This window comes from Hetaerina americana, unplaced genomic scaffold, assembly GCF_022747635.1.
Source record: "Hetaerina americana unplaced genomic scaffold, ioHetAmer1.1.p SCAF_7, whole genome shotgun sequence".
Lineage (NCBI taxonomy): Eukaryota > Metazoa > Arthropoda > Insecta > Odonata > Calopterygidae > Hetaerina > Hetaerina americana.
The window spans coordinates 11,851,201-11,876,318 of record NW_027287316.1 but is presented as its reverse complement, the minus strand read 5'-3'; positions in this window follow the sequence as shown (position 1 = coordinate 11,876,318).

The window sequence follows — 25,118 nt, the reverse complement described above, 5'->3', positions numbered from 1 at the left end:
GGGTAGTGTTAGGAAGAGGTGTAAGGAAGGGTTGCCCATTGTCACCGGTTCAACGTATTTGTGGAGGAAATGATTAAAGCGGCAGAGAAAAAATGGAGGTAGAAATTAAAGTTGGAGGGGAATATTTTAAAATAAGTTAGGTTTGCTGATGACCAAGCTTTAATTTGTTGCTAAGCATTGCTGAGTGAATTGGTAATTCAGTGCGATAGATATGGGATGAGAATCAATATTAATAGAACACAGTTTATGCAATTTTCCAGAAAGAAAAAGGTTAAGCTAAGCATTAAAATAGGAGGGTAAAAACTAGAGCAGGTAGAAGTTTACGTATCTCAGTAGTGTTTTGGACCAACACGGTCAAAGTAGTAGGGACGCTAGGAGAAGAATTGCGCTAGGCAAAGAGGTTTTCACAAAGAGGAGGGAGTTGATGACAGGGACGTTAAGTAAGAATGTTAAGAAATGACTGGTCAAAACTTTAAAATGAATATATTCTATTGTTTCAGGCTTCACTTCGTGGAAGTAAAATGAAGCATAGTTAGTTTTCCTGCCTATGTGGACAACGTGATGTGAGGAATACATTGTGTGTGCATGTCTTATAAAGCTCACATTTTCTTCATTCAGACAAAGTTTCCGCCGTAAGATTTTTTTTTTAAGGTAATCTACCAGTTATGGTAGGTTTTTGGATGGACACAACTACCAAACAAACATTTTATTACTCCTAACAAAACACAAAATCCATCATCCTACTCTATATCAGGTCCCTCTTCATTTCTGAGTACTTTCTTCCTCCCTTCATCCCGTCCAACATCCCTATCCTGTTCCTTCCCTTTCCTCTTTTGCCTAACATTCTCCTCTCTATCACAGTCTTCAACATCCCACTGCCGGTCAACACCCCCTTCATCCACTTTTCCTGCCTCCTTTGGATTTCTCCCAGCAAACCCCTCTCTTTGCCCACCATACCAAGTACTTCCTCATTTGTTTTCTTCTCAGTCCATTTCACCTTCTCCATTCTTCTCCACACACACATTTCAAAAGCCTCCAGTCTACGTCTATCCTCCTGCTTCAATGACCACGTTTCCGCACCGTACGTAGCTACGCTTCATATCAAAGTTTTTATGAGTCTTTTCTTAACATCCTTACTCAAAGTCCCTGTCATCAACTCCCTCCTCCTTGTGAAAGCCTCTTAGCCTAGCGCAATTCTTCTCCTTAAGTCCCTACCACTTTGACCGTGTTGGTCCAAAACACTACCGAGATACGTAAACTGTTCTACCTGCTCTAGTTTTTGCCCTCCTATTTTAATGTTTAGCTTAGCCTTTTTCTTTCTAGAAAATCGCATAACCTTTGTTTTATTAATATTGATTTTCATCCCATACCTGGCGCACTGAATTTTCAATTCACTCAGCAATGCTTGCAACCCCTTGGCTGACTGACAAACTAAAGCTTGGTTATCAGCAAACCTAACTGATTTTACGAATTCCCCACCCACTTTCATTCCTACCACCAGTTCTTCCCATGCCTCTTTGATCATTTCCTCTGCATACAGGTTGAACAGCAACCGTGATAATGGGCAACCCTGCCTTACACCTCTTCCTAACACTGCCCATCCGGACACCCCGTTTCCCACCCGCACCTCATCAGTCTGAGACATGTACAGGTTGCGGATTAGCCTCCTTTTTCTCCAATCTATTCCTATTTTCTGCAATATACTCATTAGTTTTTCCCAACTTAATCTGTAAAATGCTTTTTCGAAATCTACGAAACAGGCAAATGCCTCCTGGTTGTGTTCTATATTCCTCTCGATTAATAATCTCATTACTGCAATGGCATCACGCGTACCTCTCCCCTCCCTAAACCCAAACTGATCATCCCCTAAGTAATCATTTGCCCTACTCTCAATTCTTTTGTTTATGATCCTGAGAACAACTTAAGCTGCGTGGGATATCAAGCTAATTGTCCTGTAGTCCTCACATGACGTAGCCTTTACGTTTTTCGGAATAGGGCCGTAAGATTGTAGTATAATATCCTTGATCCAGTGTAACTGCATGTGTGCATGCCTTGTGCTTCTCCTTTTGCTACCAGCATTATGTAAATACTTTAAAACTAAGTTTAACCTTAGCTAATTACATTTATAGTTACTGTTGCCATAAGTTTTCACACATACCTCAAACCACCCTGTAAAATGTCAGCAAATTTACCAAGGCCAATTCTAAGCAAGCAATGGTAAATTTGTTTTTGTATGCATCCCTTTTATGTTGACCCAATGTTACACTTGCCCCCTAGGTGCTGTTAATGGACATGTACTCATGAAACTAGAACTATATGTATTTTTATCCCTTCTAATTAGATTCTTGCAATACTCATGACAAGATTGCAGTTGTGCTTTCATTATTAAAAAATTGTCAACTAAGTTTTATAAGAATCTTCATTGAATTTGGCACAGAGAGTATAGTATGCTTCAAATGAGTTTTGTGAGAAATTCTGTTGATCCTTGGTTCTATGTGTTTTTCCTCTATCACCTTCATGATAGCTTTATTTAAAAATTAGATCATCCTGATGGAATACAGAAGATCCTTAAACATATACAGTCATTCAGATTAGTACAATATTTCCTGGCTCATAAGATTCCCTTTTTTTACTCCAAAATGTGCCCTAAAATCAGCCTGCGTCTTTTGAGCTGAGAGTACATGGGCATAACATTGACCAATAACCACCAGCCAATTTGCCATAAAAATACTTACTATGAAGTATTTTTGCCCGCGTCAGGCGTAGAAAATGGTTGCCTTTATTGCTTATCTTGCTAGTATCACTGTTTTGAGTCAGAAGTAAGCAGCAGAGTTTTAATATTTTGTTGGAGGTACTTCCTAAAAATTCCCAAATTAATTGTAAATTTATTCAATTTAGTACAGTTAGTTTCATCTCACATGTGGTGCTGCTGCAAAATTCAATGTGTGTTGGTCTGACAACCCTCTGCTAGCAACTCATTAATTGTATCTCTCCCGATAAATTCCGAGTCTCTAGGCAATCATCCTTAAGTAGAATAAGTGTCACAAAGGCATGGAAAATGGTTTCTTTCAATACAAATTTTGGTATTATCAAAATGATATAAGAAACTAAAGTATTGATGACATTTAAAAGTTAAAAATAACAACCTCTTGGGATCTTAAGAGAGAAGACTATATTTGCAGTATTGCATTTTAATGTGGATGCATAAATTACACTTCAGAACACGGAAACTAGGCAGCTTAAAGGTGTTTTGGATGAGTGATGATGAATTTCTGGGAATATGTGATGAATAAACGTTGACATATGTGTAGCTGCTTTTTTTAACTATAAAAGTACACTTCTCTTCGTGTTTAGTGTTATGATCAAAGTACTTTGATCCTTTTCCATCAAAGCCTAGTATTTTTTGTAAATTCTAATTATAAGAAATCAGAATGCGTTGTGTGTCGTGGTGAATAAATATGCACAGGTGTGTCTTAAGAGCCAGAAGATATGGTATATAGTATTTGGTAGTCTAACGATTAAGGTGTTTTTGGATGGACACAGGCTTTACATCGTGACATTTCTTAGCCTTGTATACTTTACACTTTCAGCCTTATATTAGCCTTTCATTACAAAACAAAATCTGACACCCCACTATAAAATAAACTATTCCATTCTACATGTACAGGGTATGGCAGTTAAATCCGGACAAATGAAACTTATTTTGAAAGCAAATGTATTAATAAAAATAAAAATCATTTTACTTATATGTAGTGGTATCTGTCTAGAGTGACATTACTCTATGTAACCCCCTTCAGCTGCAATGACTGCCTCCAATCTTGTCCCTAATTGATGGCACGCACTCTTTAAAACAACGCTGTCCATATTTGCTTATTCGCAATGTTCACTTTCAGGACAAATTTAATACGGATCTTTCTCATCACCAAATTTTTCTGTGATAATGGTGTGCACTGTCATCTTATCAATGCCAATTCGACCTGTGATCATGCATGCACTTACACGATGGTCTGAATTCAGCACTTCGCGCACATGTTAGGAACAAATTGTTACCGATACTTTTTATACAAACCTAGTATTCATATCTCCAGTTCCTCCCATGCCATTTTTATCATTTCCTTTGCATATATACACTGAAATATCTATGTATAGAGTGCTTTTTTAATTCTACTGTACTTTAAAATATTGTACGCAGTAATTATTCATTGTTTATTTTCCAGAATTAGTGCAAAATTTTATTGAATCATTTAAGTATCCAAAATTCAAACTTGAAAGGATCTAAAATTTGTGAACACCAAATTAAAAAATTTACCATGCCATTTATTTACCATTTTAAGGTAGCTTATGAAATACCTGTCACCAGAAAACTTCTCTGCATGAGAGCTCATTGGCAGTTGTTTAAAAAGCTGCTCTTGCCTGCAATGTATATTTGAACAGCTACCTAATCTTTAATTTGTGATCTAAATGATCGGACTGTTAATCCTATTCATATTTGCGTATGAATTGTTTTAAATCCAGTTTGTCCACCACTTTATAGAAGAGAGGAAAAAGATACTTTTAAATAATGTTACTTCTGAAACTCTAAAAGAAAACTCCATATTTCTAATATTTTTTTATTTAAAGGCTTCCGTTCAAAGGGGATTTTAATACAGAAAATTAGAAGCATGGTCTCCTTTTGAAAATTTTTCATGCACGGCATAATCACTGGTTACCTAATGTATTAATTGAATCATTCCATCTTATTTAAGTAACTACACATATGGTTGATGTCCATCCATGCAGGATTATCCTTCTACCTGTGTTTAGTGTAACAGTCTCACAATCACTAAATATTAATGTAAAAAAGGACCAATTGAATCAGTGATATATTTCTCCTGTTTACGTGTTACTTCTGCCACATAGTATCTCCTCTAAAGAAATATAAAGTGTAGCCGTCAAAATTGCTGGTACAAAATTCTCTGGAACATTTAATTTCAGATCTCTTCAGAATGTAATTCTCATAGATTTGAGAGAATGCTCAATTTTCGGTGACAGCATGGCGTAATTTAAGCTCAGGCTAAATTCTTGCCTGAAGGAGTTACTGGTTTTCAGATTAAACATCAGAAAGCTGTTTTCCGAAATGGGTTCCATCTGCAGTTGCAATAAAGCAGGCTTATGAGAATAAAATGGATGCATTTGCAAGATGTATTGAGGGCTAAAATCTTATCTTGCCAATTTTAGTGATGGTAGTTCACTGTTTTTGGGCATTGAGAAGGTTTCTCAGAATTTTTTATTCCCTTAACCACATCAAAGATATGTTGTGTATTTCATAATGCCCAATGTTGGTCCAGCACTTAGTATGAATTGTTTATTTTGGAAGCTAAAAATTACCTATGTTAATTCTTTCACCTTGCTGTTTTTTAATTTAAAATATTTTTCGCTAGATGACAGTGTCACTGAGTAATATTCTTAATATCTTTTTATTCAACTGTCATGATATCTGAATATGGATCCCCCAAGGTTTAATTATCTATTGCGGAAATAATACATGTGATAATTTATTAAGTACCTTCAGGAATGACAAGCCTTTTAATTACAAAGGATACCTTATTGTGGGTTTCACCACATTAGTTTGTTTTGATTTGGTAACAGTTTTGACAGTGTTTCAGCTAGCATCATTTCAACCTGAGACACTATTGAAACTGTTGTCAAAACGGAAGCAATTTCGATGAAACTGAGATAATGCAGCATTCAGAATTTACGTATCATGGAAGCCTTCGCTACAGTTTTAATCATTAGTCTTTTTGAAGCTTTAATGTCCATATTTCTCATTTGTGTGTTTTTCTAAATTTTCCCGTTCTATTTGGATTTTGTTTTATTTCACTTTGTCCTATATATATTGGTGAATGCAGGAATTTGCTCTTAATGTGAGAATGTGTGAAAAAATATTTTTTTCTAGTGTTGGTTTAATAGGGATCTTGTTTAGATGGTATATAACAACTATTTAATGCTGTTCATCACATGAACTTGTTTGCCCTTTGTTCTTTCCTTTGCCAGGCTCTTATACCTTCTGCCTAACTGTGTTGCTCTTCAAAATGCTTCTTTGCTTCCTTCGTTTACTCTGATCACTTAACATTCACCCTTATATTTTTGCCTTCAATATCTCATCATCTCTCAGTATTTTCTCCAGCCACATTTTCTCCCTTCTTTATATTTCACCTAGCAGCTTCTTCTCTTCTCCCACCACATATAAAACATTGTTAGTCCTCCTGTTCACTCAGTATACTATCTTCATTATTCTCCACCCTCACATCTCAAAAGCCCTTGAACTAGGCTCATCCTCTTACTGTGAAGACTAGGTCAGATCGATACAGTGTAATGTTCCATTCTAAAATTTTTGCTAACCTTTTTATTTCTTCTGTGCTTGGCATACCTGTCATGAGTTCCTTTTTGTGCGAATGTTTCTTTTATCAATATGATTTTTCTCTTAATTTCCCTTATACTTAGCTCAATTTCCTCAAAAATAATGCCTGATCATGTGAACTGCTCTTTCTTATTCCATCCTTCTTTAATGTGTAACTTAGCCTCCCTACTCCTTGAAAATCTCTTGGTTTTCTTCAGATTAGTCTTCATACCATATTAATGGCAATGGTAAACCATATGATAATGAGTGAAGTTCTATGTCTGACTTGATGGCTATTGAAACTGTGTCGCATAATGCTATGATAAAATTGTACTTTCCATGTATTTTATTAATCTCCATCAACATTGCAATGCTAGAACATCTCATGGTGTTGTAATCGTGGGCTTTTGATATTAGAATTATATGTGTACCTGGTTCGTACCTGGCTGGCTGGCTGGCGTACGTACCTGGTTCATTCATCTCAAGTCTCTCAGTTTTCATGAAAATAAGATAAGGGAAATACATTGATGGAAAATGGAGCATAAATTCTGCTTTATTACAGCTTGAAGGACAATTTTTATAAAAACAAGCATACCATTCCATGGCTTCCGCCTCCCAATTTAGATAAAGCTGTGACCATGACTCCGTACCATACTGCATATGATACCGAGTCAAGATATTCAAATAAAATAGCTTTCACAAACTATCTTTTGTAATATAATAGTTTGCAAAAACAGTAAATATCTTTTAATCGGTATATACTTTCAGATATGTTTGTAGATTAACTCTTCATTCAGTTATTCAGCCAGGGATCAAACTTGGCCATATTTGGATATTAAGAGTTATTTTATAATTATAGCTGGTGATAGGTAAAAAGTGAGTCCATGTTATTGTCTATTTTATTTACCCAATGCTCTCATATCCTAATATATGATTTCATCTCCGTAATAAATGTTGCTCCTCTGCTTGAAATAGTGTGGTTAAAAGTATCTAAGTGAGGAAAGGTAAATAATATCCTGATTAGATCCATTTTGCCGTGTAATGGTGGGGACCTAAACATCTGTGTTACCATTTTGATGGAGTGGTGTTTGTTTTTTGTTGTTAGTGAGTTACTCTTTCTGGATGTCCTCTGTAATAGTATTGTGATGATCTTTTCCTCTGGAGAAGCAACCTTAAATGTAATAAGCACATTGTATCTGAAGAGTATCTTTTGCCATTTATCTTTTTGATGAAATTCTTCCTTCAAGATTCTATAGCATGATTTCTTAACATATGTTTTTCTAGCCTGTTTTCATTGTCTTGCATTTATGAGACATGATGTGTAACTGAACTCACCTTTTTAAGGAATTAATCATGTCAATTTAGTTCCTTTCTTATATGTCATGATTAATGGATTGATGATGATAATGCTTGAGTATGGCTTCTCCTAACTGCTCCCAAGTTATAGTGTTAAATGTGTTGTTAGTAAGACCTACATTTAGAACAGTTTCAGTACAAAGTTTCAATCATGTCTGCTTATATGTGTAGTGGAGTGTCCTACTACTGCTGCTAAATGTAAGTTATACATTATCTTGGGGACCAGAAAAAAGTTACATAAGTACCTATAAGGTACCAATTGCGCATAGCGTATGGTCTTGCCACTTACCCCTTGCCATTTCACTGTCAAGATCATAAATAAAATCATATAAGCACATCTGAGTAATGATCAGACAGATAACTTCCTCAAAAGAGACTTTGTGTAAGGGATTATGCATGTTTGGTTTCTATCCACAGGTAAATTCAGATGGGGTTTTCATAACTCTCAGTTTCATATAAGAGCATTGCATGTACGTTACGATATTTTTCACTAATATTTTGATATGTACTGCTGTAAAAGTATATTGCGAATTAGATTTTTAAAAGTAATTTTGTACCTTATGTGGTCAACCATAAATGAAGGCATAAATGAAGTTATATTTCTCTTCATAACATGTGTGCACAGATATGATTGGGCATTTTGTAACTGGTTCTTTGATTGCTGCATTTTAAGTTGGTTATCACTAAAAATATAGGCAGTAATAAAAATTATCATAAAAAGTACATGTATGTACTTATCATTTCCTAAATTTTGTGCTCAGGATTTCGTCAGAGATCCTCATTCTTCAATAATAAATAAATTGAGTATTCCATAAATTTTAGTTCCTTTGTTATCCAGTATGCATAATTTTCTCATCCATTATGTATGCACTTTAACTCTATGATGGGTACACTCATGTGCAACCCTCTGGGTACTTAATGAAACAATTATAGCGCATTCAAAATGATTTACTTGATAAACATAGTAGTCAGTTGGGAATTAGAATCCAATCATATGACACCCAAAATACTTGCTAGAAATGTGTTCATGTTTTTGTTTGATGCATGAGGCCACCTTACATACTGTACAATTTTTTATCAAAAGTATTAAAAATATCTGCATGAATGCAATACATGCATGGTGATTAGGTCTGAATAGATGGAATTTGTTAGAAATCATTGCATCCATCTTGGTAAGCTAGAATTTTTCTTGAAATGGTCAGCACAAATTTCCTGATAAGGAAGTAATTATCAAATTGGTAGTTGTTGTGGGAATATGGTGGTCCAGAGGGTAGAATGCTGGGCTACTAACCAGAGATTGTGGGTTTGATTCCCAGGCATGCTGCTGGCTACCATAGGGGGCATAGGGAAAGGAACTGCCCCCCCCTAACCTACTAATGAGTGAATTTCTAGCATCCTTGGGCTTGGAACTAGGTGAGATCTACCCTCACCTATCAAACCAGTCCTCAGGTTGAATACTGTGGTTTGGTTGGTGCTTATCTGTAGCGGGAATAGAAATCTCATTTGCTGATATTCATGAAATGCTGTCATGAAATCAGTGAAATGTAAACAAATGTCATTACGTAAGTTTCTGTTATAATAATCGCCTCCTTGAACGCTCATTTTTTTAATTGATTCAAAGCAAGATGCATACCAATGTGGTAGTGCACTATCCTGGAATGTTATTCAAGTTGAAGATCCGTGGTTCAAATCCCTGTCAAGGAAATATAATGATGGCTAAATTGGACTCTTTACTTGAAGTCACATCTATTTGTTGTATTTTCACTCAGGTTATGTCAGATGAGCTTATATTTGCATTAGAATAATGGCTAATAGTGTAAGCTTTTCTCATAATTTTAAAATGCCCCAATTTTTTGTCGTTCACTCTTAAACCTTCATTGCATATAAATGCTCGTGTTTGCAATGTGTGTACTCTTCTACTGCTGAAATGCCCTATTGTGACTCAAAAATTTCCCCAGTCATCAGTCAACTTTGGAAATTATTTTCAAGGTTTTAATTAGCTGTGCTATCCTTCTCAATCCATCATCTCTCTCGCACTGTCAGATAATAATGTGCTTACATGAATAAACATGAATTTTGTTAAGTATTGTTCATACTGTAATAGCATTATCATTGCTTCAACTGGGGGCATGTGTTGTGGCCCTCTCTGAAATCTCAGAATTTGGTACCTTAAAGTTTCAAAGGATGACCTTTCATAACATGTCAGAGCTGAGCTCATGGAGTTGATAGTCATATTATGAACTTCTCCATCCGTCTGAAAATTATATATTTTGCCGATTAAACCCCATTCAGCAGAATGTAGAAGTTGGTTTTAAATTGTCACCAATTGTTGGAGGTAATTACCCAATGTGATTTCTTGTAGTTAGGTTGGCCATTAGTTGGTTATTTGTTTTGTATGGTCTCCACGTAAAAACATTATATTTCCAGAGCAAGATAGCGAACTGGAGTGAAATAGCTCTGAAAAACTTAACTGGCCAATGAAAGGTTGCTACAGATTTGGTGTTGCATTTGAATTGTTGAACTAGTGTCCACTCTATTTGAAGGTCTGTGAGTTGTTTGAGTATTTTAAAGATATTTTTGGGATCATTTATATTAATTTAATTGTAATAAATGGTTGTGCCAGGCAAATGAGTTGAATGTAAAATTCTAATGGCAAAAAGGATTGAATGTTACATTCTGGTGAGAATAATGTGTGTGATGTTGAAATATTTTATGGAATCTATGTCAAAAAGTCTTCCATTTGAATGCATACCATACTACATATCATGGCATTTTAGTTGATTGGTATATCTGTGAATATTAGCTACTTAGCATGATATTGAATGCTATATCTTCTCTACAAGTCATATCCCTGCTTTCATCCGACAAAAGAATCAGTTACATCTGACATCTTGTTTTTAGAAAAATTTCTGATGTTTCATTGAATAGTAATCAGCTGATTCTATGAGTCATATTAATCATAGGTAGTCATCCTTCACATCGATTTTGATTTTTTTATTGTTGTAACGAAATATGAGTTCACTTTTTTATAATATTTTTACTTCTTTTGAAACATGCCTAATTCACCATGATGTAGGGTTAGTTAAACGCATATATATACTAATGTATTGACTGATGGGTAGAACTTAAGAAACGAAACATGTTCTGTGTACTTTGTCGAAACTTAGATTTAATACACTCTGTATGAAATTTGATGTGGGGTTAGGGATATTTTCATAAGCTAATTTTTTTCCGAATCAAACATCAAGTTTGAAATTACAAATTTTATAATATTTTAAATCCTCTCACTTGTGAATGCTTGTGATAACATGTGGCAGGAGTTAGTAATTGTTAAATGAGTATTTTTTTGTTATTTGCATATAACAGTTTGTTAAGCAGTTTTTGTAGTTGACTTTGTTGTTGAAATATATGACTGCAATTGTATAACTCTTCCTGTTCTTATTTTATTTCAAACTCTCAAAATGATAACCCACTTGACTGAAAACATTGGAAGATTTATTTTAAAAGTGGATGAAACTGAAACTTTTAATCCTGCCTATATCCTGAAGATATTCATCTTGCAGAGGAAGGGAGAGATAATAGAAGAATATTGGTTTCCAGTTCAAACCGTAATGGCTGAAGAGGTGAAAAGTATAGGGATTGAAAACATTTTTGAGTAACCTTCTGAAAAATTAAGTCGATTTGATCTTTATTCCCCTATTAAAAAATTTTTCCTTTTCTTCGGTAAAACTAGCAGTATGGTAGTGTTTTAAAGTTCCATTGTAGACTCTGCATTGAATTACTATACATTTTTAGGAAGGTTGAAGTTCTAATAGATTGCAAGCTGGCTAGTGTATCTTGCGCTGAGAGTGTCAGTGTTTTCACAATATCGAAAAATATCTTCCATTCATAATAAGTATCGAGAAAGGAATCCATACAAGTACACTACAATTGATGACATTTTTAAGGTTTGCAGATCCATAAGTGCCTAAAAATCATTACCTCTCTCCTTAGTACATAAGGAAGTGCTACAGAAAATGCATTTCTGTTCCCAAAATGTTCTAAGAATTGGTATGAATCTAAGTGTTACATTTTGAACCCCTACTGTTTGAACATTCTATTTAATCTCTACCTTACATCATTCACTGTAATAATTGGGAAGATTGAATTTATAGGGCAATGATGTGTTGGTTCCTGTCCTGATTGTTCCATATTGTTATGACTCTTATTTGAGAATTGGTTTGAAGTGTATTGAACATGCAGCATTTCATCAAATAGGACAATATTAACTATTCATCCCCTCACACACTATAAAAAGAGGGCATTAATGTTAATACCAGATTTATGGTGAACTCTTCGTGGACTCCTACTGGGTTAGATTATGTACTGCTGCTGATGTTTTGAGGGATCATTGCCTTCAGGGCTGATGTAAGCAGTAATGCAGAATTAAAGCCGGTGGAGATCCCATGAAGAATTGACCAGACACGAGGAGAACACTAGATCTGTCTTAATACCCGTCTTCTCTTTGATTCTCTCTATTCTCCTCCCTCCATGAATTAGTTCAGTTTTTAGTGGCCTCTCCCAATTACTCAAAATAATGTAAATGACAAGTTTGGTGATTCCTGTATTTTAATATCTACACTTCTCCACAGTGTTGGGCAGAGCTCTTTCATGGAGGGTGTTTGGTTCAAATCCTGACAAATGCCTTTTGACAACCTAATCTAAAAATCCAAGCATTGTAATTTTCTATTTGCCATAAATTTAAAAAATTTAAATGAAACCAATTTGTGGAATGGGAAAAGGCACAGGTGCTCCTAATGCTTGAATTTTGCCTGCCTTAAGGCTTAGTTTTGGGGTGAGTTCTACCCTAGCCTCAGAAAACCAAACCTCAGGCTAATGCACTATGGGATGGTGAAATATATATATCTTCTGTGTTTTACAAATGTTGTTTAACGTATGAACGATGGCATTATGATAACTGGCTGAAAAGACTTCATTATCGGGGGGTTACATATCATTTGAAATCCTCCTTGAATTGTCCGTACCCAAATTCTCAGTTTTCATCTTTATTTTTCCTTTCATTTGTAAAAAGCAGAATAATCCTACTCTCCCAAAATGGCAGTACCTTAAAAGGGATCATGAGCCTATGCATTCTAGGTAATGCTAGTGACATTTTATGTCTGGTATTTCATTAAAACATCTCGTTCTTTTAAAGGCCCTAAAATTTCAGTGTGAATTAAGGTACCTTGGCAGATTAACTGCCTTAAACACTCAGCTGGACATCTAAGGACCCAAGTTTGAATCCTGGTCAAAGCAAATTATTTTTACGCTTTGATTGTAATTCTACTCACCTGTAAGAAATTGATTATGGTGACCTTATCTTAAAATAATTTTATGGCATGTATCAGGGACTTAGAGAATTCATGTCTGCAAAAAAATTCAGTTGCTGCCACTAATAGCCCTGTAGCGGCCGCTTCCGAATGGAACCAGTCTGCTACCGGCGACTCCCACCGGAAGCGCGCCGTCATCTGTCGACGGTGGTGACGCGGAAGGTCACCAGGGTCCGCCACCACGACACAAGTGAGAGGGCCCCGAAGAGAGGGCCCCAAAAAGAGTCTTCCTAGAGCCGTCGACGAGTTCGCGACCCCTCGTCCGCGCTCCCTCGCTTCGAACCGCTGTTCCATTTTGTACCGCGCGAAAATAAAGTTGTCGTTACCTCATTGAGGGCGTATTTATTTCGGACTGACCACCCTACTCGCTATAGCCCCTATGGGTAAATGCCATACGTATTGGACATATCCACTAACCAATCTGTTCACTTCGGATATGTGGTGTGCTTTTTCTATGGGTAGCTTTGCAAAAAATGTTCACTAATTCAATGTGAGGCTTTCCATGGATAATATGAGAAGAAATGTGAGTGATATGCGAACATCAGTGGTCTGGTTTTAGAAAACCTGCTGTGTACTTGGTCTTGCATCTTGGTCTTCCTGTTTGTTTGGTTCAAAAAACCTAAAGTTAAGTACTCGCTTGCAAAGATAGGCAGTGATATACATAATAGAATTTTATTGTTGTAATAGTGTTTGGCCCACCTATTCTTATTTCGATGAAGTTTGCAAGTCATGGAAGTGTTCTGGGTCAAGCTTCAAACATTCATTGATGCACTATGTATTTGAAAATTTTTGGATTACTAGATCAATATTATTTTAATAAGCGGAATTGTTATTTCTTCAACAATCATCATAATGTCAAAAGGTCCAGTTTACTTGATTTATCAGATGTCTCTGACCTTAGTCCATATGTTTCTTGCTTATGATGTGCAATGGTTGGTAGCACAACTCAAATAAATAAAATATATATATATATATATATATATATATATATATATATATATATATATATATATATATATATATATATACATATATGAGAAAGGAGTCTTTTCTTTCTCAAGGGTGGTTTTAAAAAGATCATACTAAGGCGTAATCCAAATTATTAAAAACTGACTATGCTTACATCATAATTAAGAGCCAAATATTGATGATAAATATAGTCTGAGTTTTAAGAAACCCCAGAAATTAAAAAAAATATATTTATCAGTTCCAAATTGAAAAATCTTGCTTAGCTTCATTTTCTTTCGTTTAGGATACAAAATCTACTGAACATGGAACTTGAAAACGGGTGCCCAAATTAAGGAAGCATCTACGAATCCCGTTTAAAAAATGGCAACTACGAAGCACGCTGCAACATACCTGCAATCGTAGTGGCATTCAAATGATCAATACTTAAGATAAATATTTCCAAAAGTTGGAGTATGCATCATGGAGGAGGAACAGATTAATATTGGCCAATGCCGTGCCGAGTGAGAGCATTCCCAGTCAAGTAGGAAGCAGGGATTGAACCCCGGGCAAAAGAGGGCGGGGGATTCCGCGAAGGAGAGGTGGGGCTCCGCGGGAGTGGGGGTCAAGGTCTCCTGTGGAAAGGGAACTATTGGGAGGGCATTGGGCACCTTACACCGTATTTCATCTGGTGGTTCTCGTACAATCCTTTTGAGAAAAAATTGCGAAATGACCTCGTCATTATTCTCCATTCCGTGCTCGTCATGTTTATGATTTAAACATTTTCACTCGATAGATTTCACAATTAACCTAAACAAGAGGGGGATATCACAGAAGTATACATTCGAGGTAGCATACTCCCAAGGATAACTCCGGGACTAATAAGTAATGAAAAAAATTTGGAAATGATTTTGTCTTTCATGGCGTAGTGGGAATGCGACTCGGAAGATTTTGTATGTACCACCTTTTTTATCGAGATGGACATTTGGGAAACGTCCTTAGTAGTTGTTCGGAAATACTTATGTTTAATGGCGTTGAATCGTTTACCGTGAGGAATCTCAATTAACGGTGAAAATAAATTTAAAAGTGTACTTATAAGAGAAGAATTCTTGGAGGTAGTTATTATTAACTATGGAAGGCATTAATCTTCAAGACTTTGAATTATCCTAGTGCGTCACTATATAGTTGTCCGTGAGTTTTTTTTCCATTCCAAACATTTTAAGTAGTTGATAATATCTAAATAATAAACATCCATGCATTTCAATCGAAAAACTCGTTTATCGTTAGAATTATTCCTATTCTGATTTTTTCTACTTTTCTTTAATTTAGTCATCATTAATGTGAACGCTCAGCACCTTCCAATTTCAGTCTTTTAAAAATAATTGCTTCAATTACATTCAAACATTTGTAAGAAATTGCGAATATTTTAATTAAATGTTCGACTTTATCTCAATTCTCGAACAGGTACCAATTAAAAAAAACGTTTTATTTCTTATCCAATAGATAATAATGAAACTGAAATTATATATTTAATACCATCTTGGGAAGCAGGTACCTGGAACATTTTCTGGATACTAGTAATGTATCCATGATTTATTTTGGCGGGAATAAACCTTATTAGGAATTCTGGATCTTTATAAACTGCACTCGTTATTGTTATCTTTATTTAGGGGGTCGATTGCAAATTTTCTATCCCTTTTCTACAAGTATTCTAACGCAAAAGCCAGACCCTCGCGATTACTAACGATACCATGAATCCCTGGGTTCTGATTGCAAGATTCGTGATCGCTAACTGTATATCTTAGATATCTTAAGAGTCTACAGATCAGAGGAGCCCAGATGAATAGCGACAGCGCGCTAAATAAAGGTACACGATCGCGCCCTCGTATTGATTACTCCAGCGAATTTTTAGATGAGTGGGATGGCGGGCATTATAGTGTCAGTTTCACTCCACTCCCCTCCATAATGCGTCAATATGATGAGCGATTAATCAAGATTTAACAAAATTGAATTTGTGTATCTGCTTGAAATCTGTGTCGGGTGATACGGGTCTTCTGGATTTCAAGAATATTATTACTTCGTTGCCTTGGCGGTAAGAGTTTGAGGATGATCTTATGTCCCATTATACCACTTATTATCAGGGCATTGTTACCATTTCCTCCATATTTAAGTTGAAAACCAAGATAATCAACATTCCTGCCATACCTCTCAAGCAATATCCATCCCAACTCTCCATCCAACACACACGCACCTGAGCAGTTAGACACATGAACAGGTTACGAATAAATCTCCCACCCATCCACTCTAATTTTATCTTGTCAATTGCATTCATCGTGTAGTAAGTGCGCCGGGTTCGATTGCCGAGGATAACTCTGGGTACACTCACTTCATCCAACCGTGTTATTTTTCGGGTACCAGATCTTTCTGGGTAACCATAGGCGTCACAGGGAAAGGGACTACCTCCCCCCTATCTGGATGTGCGCATTTCACACGCCATTGGGCTTTGTACCTACTAAGTAAGTTCCAACCTGGCCTATCAAACCGACGTTTGAGATGATAACTGGGGTATTAAATGCACTAATTCTACCCGATTAACTTTTTCAAACGCAATCTACGAAACGAACAAATACATTCCAGTTGTTCCCTATGTTCATTTATATTAGTGATCTCATTACTGAGGTGGCAACATGCATATCTTTCCTCTTCCTACAGCCAAACTGATCATCCTCTTTGTAATTATTTGTCTTCATCTCGATCTTCTCATTCAAAGTGCCACTTTTCGCCCGCCTTCCTTTTTTTAGGATGGGAACTAGCGGTGATCTAACGAACTATTCCTTCCAAATTCTTTCCTCAGAGATGGCGCGAATCATCCCATAAAAATTCTTCCTTTTAAGTTTTCCCTTAAGACCTAAAGTTGTTCCTTAGGAATGTTACGAATCTGTTCTCATGGTCTTATTTGATTTCAATACCCTTAACGCCCTTTCCATCTCGCAATCAAGTATGCCTGGACCTAATCTACGTCATGCTCTCTATGCCTAAACTTGCTGGTATAATATCCTTTCCACATTGACCATCTATGAATTATTTTCCATATTTAATGAATATGCTCTGGGTCTATTGATAATAATTCCCTGCCTAATATTTGATAGTGTGCTCGGATTCTCTCGTACTAGTTCCTGATAGCGCTTTTTCCTTCATGTACAGCGCACTAGTATTTACCCTTCCTCTGTTAATTCTTCATATTTTCGCAGTGCGTATTCCACCGCATTTTTCGCGCTATATCTATCCATGCATCAGTTCGCACTATCGTCGCACTGCTACTCTAGCTGTCTCACCCTCCACTGTACTTATAGTGCATGCACGCGAAAACTATCGCCCAGTAACTCTCACATTTCTTCCACCTGTCCTCGCACAGCTATAGCATTTCTACATCTCCAGACTCCAATTGCCGCTGTATATTTTTTTAATTTTCCTATCCTCAAAATCGTCCTTACATTTCAAGTCCTTATTCTAACAGACTTGGTCCTCTTCTGCGCTGCTGTTGTCAATTCCGCTTTATAAGGTATTCGTGTGATGAAGACCGCGCCATTATTTGGGAACAACCTACTACATTTCGGCACAGACAGTCCTGAATGAAAATCCGACCAAATCAATTAAATCCATAAGAAAGGATAATTTTGTGTATTTTCTTGTTTTTTGTGTCTACTTAGTCCATCGATTCATTCGCCTCATAAATATTTGTTGATGACATCATTCGGATGTCTTTCGGGGAATCAAGTAATTCCATTTTGTCGAAACAATATGGGATAATTTAATCTATCATTAAGATAATTACATGTTAAGACTTGGATAACTGCGGCTTGGGAACATAGTCTTTCAGGTGAGTGAATTACAGACTTGAAACGTGAACATGACGAAAAATGAAGTAAATGAGTCGGACGGAAAGGAATAACTGACATGTTACGTATAGTAGGAGAAGAGGGTAGTGAAAAAAGGACAAACATATGGACGGAGAAGATAATGAGAGGTAGTGAGATGTAAAAATAATAATGTAGGGAATAATCTCACAGGAATAGATGGAGGAAAAGTGAGGTAGAAAAGGGAAAAGATTAAGCTCTTTGAGTGACAAAAGGAGAGTTGGAGAGATTACGGAGTTGAAACATGTTTTATTGTAATGAAGGCCGGTAGGGTGTTAAGTGTAGTGCTAGTCTGGAATTAGAGGTCTGGCAGTTTTTAGTCCCCAAGAAACTGTTTAGTAGCTCGGTGATTCCATACCTCCGATAGACTACTATATTATTTTGATGTTGAGCTTTATTTCGCTAAATCCAAGAGGTTTTCTTACATCTTGGCGAAACTATTTTCGATCTTCATTCAGGAACGCATCTGGATCTCGCTAAGAGGAAACTACAGGGGAAAAAGAGTGAAAGAGAACAGTTTCGTCCGTTGTCTCGCCGGAAACTTAAAACCCCCATTTTCTTAATCCCTTAATGCATCCCCTAATACGTCACCTGTATTGTCTCCCCAACCTATTGTCCCTCTTTTAGTGCATGGCCATTCGATCCGCCCTCTTCCTACGGGAAAAGTGTCGGCGCCTTTCCATGAAGAAATCAAGCCATTTTGTTCCATTTACCCTCGCCCGTTTCCTTGGGAACGACGAGGAAGGATCTCCCATAAATACCTCATCTCACGGTAGCGGAATCCGCAGACCATAGGAACAAATGGCTGGGGTAGGTATAGTGGACGACTGCGCTCATGGACCATCTCCGTCGCTCTGTCGAACAACTCGACTCAAAAGCCAGCTGGCCATCGCGGCCATCTTGATCTTCTCTCTGGCCGCCTGCTCCAATGGCTGCATGACTTCCGATGACTCTGCCACCCAAGAGATGCTGCGGATTCCACCCTGGTCCCTGTTCAGGAGGACACAGTGTCCACCAGCGTCTTTGCCCGAGACCTCGTTCGAGAAGAGGTCGCAGCAAGGTAAGCTGGCATCTGCGTCACACGTGTGTCCTCCCCTCGGGCGAGAGCAACGGTTTTATATCGAGTACGTCGCCTTAACATCTGTGTTTCAATCCGAATATTGTTTCACAGAAGTCCTTAATTCTTCTTTATCCAGTGTTAATGCCCTCCCACTCCCTGGTAGCTTTTCTCTTTCACGCCCTTCTTAATTTGTCTCTTGTTCTCTCTCATAGAGTATTCCCTTCAATTTTCCGTTCTATTATGTTTCTAATCAATCTATTGTGCCTCAAAGTGTGTCCAGTATACCTCTTCTTATTTCCCGTAGAGTTCTGCATATTCTCCTTTCCTCTTATCTTTACTTCCCCGGTACTCACTTTGTCCATTTCATTTCCAACATTCACCTACAGCACCATGTTTCAGAGGTTACTATTTTTCGCTGTTCAAATTTTCCGATGCTTCATATCTCTGATTACGTCTTCTAATGACCGAATATTATGGGTGGGGCGCATCTAAGGTGATAACGAAAACTGGTAATGTCATGGGGTCCTGAGAAATGTGCGATAATGTGATTCTCTTTCTTCCGGTAGCACATGATGATGTCTCAGGTAAGATTTAGGCGCGATAGAAACCGTTCCTCATATTAACGGAGAATATTCCCTAGTCCATATATACGCAACGAAAAACCCCAGAGAGAAAGGGAGGAGGGAAACCCTGCGTAGACATTGCCGAAAGGGTCCATGGTTTCCGGGCTTCCACGTTCTACTTATTGGGTGTAACACAACACTAGAAGTGTTCTTCTCCCAAAGGAATCTGCGTGATAATTAGAATTCTTTAGATTGAAACCAAGCCGACGCCGGAGGTTGAACCCGAATCTGTTGGTGAATGAAATCACCTCATACCAGCACAATAGTTCGATACGGCCGGGTTTAAATTTCAAACACCACAGCAGTTATTAGCAAAACTCTATCCCTCAGGAAAATACGATATTGTGAAAGTTTTGCTGGGTCCATGACAACCGCCCTACTTCTGGTCCGCTGCCTAATACAAGAGTTACCAATTATTTTCGTGTTTGCCGTGTGAAGGCAAATTGGAATTCATCCGAAATGTTCATACACGCTAAGTCACAGGGTTTTATTGATGTAGAAATGTTCATTAGAAGTATTTTGGGCAATTACTGGGTAATCAATCGCATTCCTCCTGAAACTCCTGAAGTCTAAGGACAACTCCTGTGTTCGTAGTCATCAGGCTTAATCATTTCCCTCATCCAACCCTGTGTGAGTAGTGTCTCCGCCTCTTTTTAGTGATGCCATAGGGTTGGGATAATAGTGTGTATGGTCAATATAGTAATTATTTTTTATACGTTCTATGATAATGTACATGCACATGCATTATGAGCCAAGGGCCTAGAAGAAGACATTGAGGGGCGTCCCTCCGGTCCTTGGGAATTTATTACGTTTTTCATTGACTCACTTGTCAGTTTTAAAAAGTAGTGGGCCAAAATTGAAGTCGGTGAAGCCCATACTTTCGTCCAACGTTACATTAATTGGAGGACGTTGCCCGAGAGAGAAAATGATCTGTCAGCTATTTCAATTCGGATCAGTGACGCTTATGCACAACGTGACGATATGAAAATCAGTCGTTCGACAATAAAGGAAGCATAATTCCTCATTTCATATGCCATCTCTTTTTTTGCATTAGCAAAACCATTATATGGCGAGTACAATTGTTACAGTTTGCAATTTAGCAAAATTTTTTTTACAGTTTTCCTTCTAGTTCCTACTAATTTTCCTGCAAAGGCTTAAATTGTAGGCTTCTTATGTCCGCATCTTAATGCAGTATCCTTAAAGCCCTTTATCTTAGTGCAAGTCTCATATATTGGAAAATGTACGTTGCGATGTAATTTTCTAGAGAGATGATGGAAGTGTGCGTCATTTGCGTGGATAAAGTACGTTATTATTATAAGGTAATCTACCGGTTAAGTTAGGTTTTAGGATGGACATAGCTACTAATTAAATAACTTGTGACTCCTAGCAAAACACAACATCCTACTCTACATCAGGTCCCTCTTCATCTCTGAATACTTCCTTCCTCCCTTCGTCCCGTCCAACATCCCTATGCTGTTCCTTTCCTTTTCTCGTTTGCCTAAAATTCCCCCCTCTATTACAGTCTTCAACATCCCACTGCCGGTCAACACCACCTTCATCCACTTTTCCTGTCTCCAAAGGATTGCTCCCAACAACCCCCTCTCCTCGCCCACCATAACAAGTATTTCCTCATTTGTTTTCTTCTCGGCCCATTTCACCGATAAAGTACGTATCTACATTTTCAATGCTACAGTGAAAACAACAGCCTTTAAAAATATTTTTCATACTCCTCTGATGGTAAATCATCAAAAATTCTTCTGGGAATAATATTATTATTTTTCACTTCCACCAACATAAAATCGTGTCTGCTGCACAATTATCTCTATTAAAAAATAATTGTTATTTTTCTGTTTCATTTTCGTCAGTTTCGAACGATGGCTTTTAAGGGTTCGACTATATGTAATATATATAATCCAAAATTTTTATTATATGTTTATCATTTAGAGTGAAACTCCGATAAGACACGTATGACTGCATACTATCTTTTGTATGACTGCATAACGACCACTTTGCTTACGTTTGGTGCTGCTCCAATGGTTTTGATGCTTCACCCACGCAATTGAGCTCTTTAAATCGAGTGGTAAGTAACTGACTAATAAGCTAACGACCTGGAAATACCCCGTGAAAAACGTCATCCAAAATTAACAACATTCCGAAAAACGTCTACTTCAACGTCTCTTGAACTGGTCATTGATCCTGACGATTCGAATGTAATCAATAAATCCAAGGTAGTCTGAGCTTTTCCCGTACATTTTGAATTATTACGTCGTTCATAATTGCAATGACTGCTGAGCCCTCGATGACTTATGAATCCAGAAGTTAAACTTTTCGCCTGTCCCTCTCCGACGAGACTCAAGTTGAGTAATAATTTCACTATATCTAAGTACGCGCATAGAGTATTTTCTGTAATAAATGTAATTTTCTTTCCGGAAAGAATACATTAATTCTATCCTGAATCTCAGAAAGGGTACTTTCTTGCCTGTGTTGCAAGAGAATAACTACTTGAACTTTCAAATCTGTTTACATATGTAAACACAGTGAAGTTATTATAGAAATGATGGATAATATAGGAAGAGTAATGGAGATATCCTTCTTCTACTACTCAGAAAATATAATACCTTTAAATTGAATCGTATTCATAAGTCATAACTAAATTTCAGAAGAAAGTTATGTTAATTTTGCCTTTGGTCAGCATTCCAAATAATGTATATTTCCTTGTGAAGTCGTTCCATTCGAAATAAAAACTGTCAAAATAACTGTTTGTTTTGCTCGAAAACATTCTGAAGTTTTTACTGTAGTCACGCGGCCAGTCTGGGTAGCCGAGCGGATACAAGTTCAAGGTGCTCAATTTTTATTTTATTTGGAATTTGTATAACACAGTCAACGTCTGACCTGATCGTTGAGGCTTTTATTATCACCCTTGGTAAGTTGCATTCGTTTTTTTTTCTTTTTAATTGTGTACGCTGTGCAATGACCCTATCCCTGGAGGCTGGAATAACCTCAAAACCAAATTAATGTTTCAGTACCTACAAATATGCAACATTTAAATTCAAAGAACTTCGGAAGGTGGTGAGACAGTAATTTCGGAGTCATTCGCTAATATGCTTTGAAATGCGTCAGTTGCTTAATGTGTGTGTAAAAATCCTTGGGCGACGTGCAGATTGCCGTAGCGGGTTAGAATGTGGTTGCCTGTATCACCTTCAACGAAGACTCATTACGCGCCTCATATGAGTGAAGTTTAATTAGGATGTCACACTGATGAGGACTTGAGGTGTAATGCTCGGCCGTTATTGCACTGATATTCAGATTAGTTAAATGTTTGAAAGATAAAAAAATAATAAACATGCTTTAAATCTTGCTCATTTATATGAAAGGAACGGATTTGAGTCTCAAGTTAACTTCTGAGGTCTCCAAATTTACAAATTATCCATCCATGAAATGAACTTTCTTTTGTTCAGTTTCAGATTAAAAAGCCAATGAAAATGCTAGATCAGGATGGCATTGATGGATTCGCTTCCTTTCGGAAATAATACGTAATTAAGTCTTTTACATTACTTATGCTAAAATACGACACTCACAATATTCTGAGTATAAAATCATGGCGGGTTCATGCGTTTGAGAACGATCTGAAAACATGTTGAGCATGGCTTTAGCTCCAAGTTGTATGAATACAGGCACGCACAGAATCGGAAAAAAGTGTTACTCCTTCAATATCAATGTCCAGTTCATCATAATCATTAATTATCCATCTTGGAATAGTAGGTTCCCTTAGGTAGCCTCTGATCTCATATTTCAAATCTTCAAATGTCTTCGCTTTCGTTTTCCGTCACCAATATCCCAGCGGTTTTCTCTTAACATTTTACAGTCTGAGCTACTTTAGCGAAAATTAATTCCCTGTACCAATTATAATAACAAGAATTCCAAGCTCATTAGCGATGTATATTTCACAGGATTCGATTTACCATGTAGCACTTAAGAGTTGTTTTTAAAGGACTCCTGAATTCACTCTTCCATTTGATGAACGCCCTTACAATACATCTCTAACTACAGAATATTCGGGTTTCCAAATGAAATCATCCCAAATCTGATAGAGGAAGTAACTTCATTAATATGAAGGTTACTATGACATGTAGTAGGTGTACGCTTTGTTCTCAGAAGCATAATCAGCGTTGAAGGAGTACCATTGTGTTGGGAAACTAACTATGGTCATGGAATCATTAAATTCACCCCTCGTGAAAACGGGTAGAAAGCATTACAGTTTTGTGATTTACGATAATCTCTTGCAGTTCGCGTAGTTACGGCGCCATGTACCTGTGATGCTCAACTAAAGATCTTGGATCTTGGCTCGTCGCGGTTCCCGCGGTACTTACCATCAGTTGACTGTCGCGTGTCCGCCCCTGACTGCTCCCAAGGAATCCTCTGCAAAGAGCGACCATACAAGGTCCGTGTGCTTCGAAGGCGACATCTGTCCAACGAGGATGCGGGTGAAGAGGATGAAGACAGTGAGGAGGATGACGCTCTACCTGAGAGTTTACGCTCAGGTTGGCGATTCGAGGAGATGGACATAAATTTCGCTTGTGATTGCAAATCTTTCAAATTCCCAACAGGGAGACCGTAAAAAAAAGAAAATGCAGAATGAAAATAAGGATACCCAATACATTTTTTGTTTTATTTGAACTTATGCGTAATGTGTTTGCATTTACACGTTCATGTGGATTTAAAAATTATACCATACTGTGAGTTGGGCTTTTGGGAATTAAAAACCATATGTAACTTGAATACTTCATTTGTATATTGTTGTGTGGAAATGAATTAGCATGTACCCCTGCCTCAGGAACAATTACAATCGGAAGAAATTATTCGTTTGTACATATAGAATCTCATGGGTAGAATAGAAATGACAGTTGATTTAATTCAATTTTTTCTTCAAATAGTCGGCTATTTTGATAATGATTTTCATATCTTGAATCTACTGAAATAAATTATAGATACATATGCCTGTTGGTGCATCAATTCAAATAAATGGCAAAAAATTAATATCCTATTTGTTATTTTTCTAAAGAATTTTACACTAGGAGCAACTGTGAGTAACATTAGAGATGGAATTTTTTGCATATAGTTTTGTTTGCAAACTACGTTTCAATAATACAGTATAAAAATCACTACAGTATATTATGAGGTATGTGAAAAAAATAAATTAAATTTATATTTCAATCGAAAATTAAATTAGTCAAATTCTATGAAACATTTTCACCCCTTATGTACTTAAGAAACTATTCGGCTTAGATATTATTACTCATGGATTTTAAAGTTTGCGGGTTATCTAGCATTGGGATGAGAAACTTCAAGTAACGAATTGAGTTAATAAAGCTCCAGAAGATCTTTGAATAAGAATGCAAATCCATAGCGAATTTGAAATACTCCTTAATGAAATAAATAGTTTAAATTTGGTCAAGACAGGAAACATCA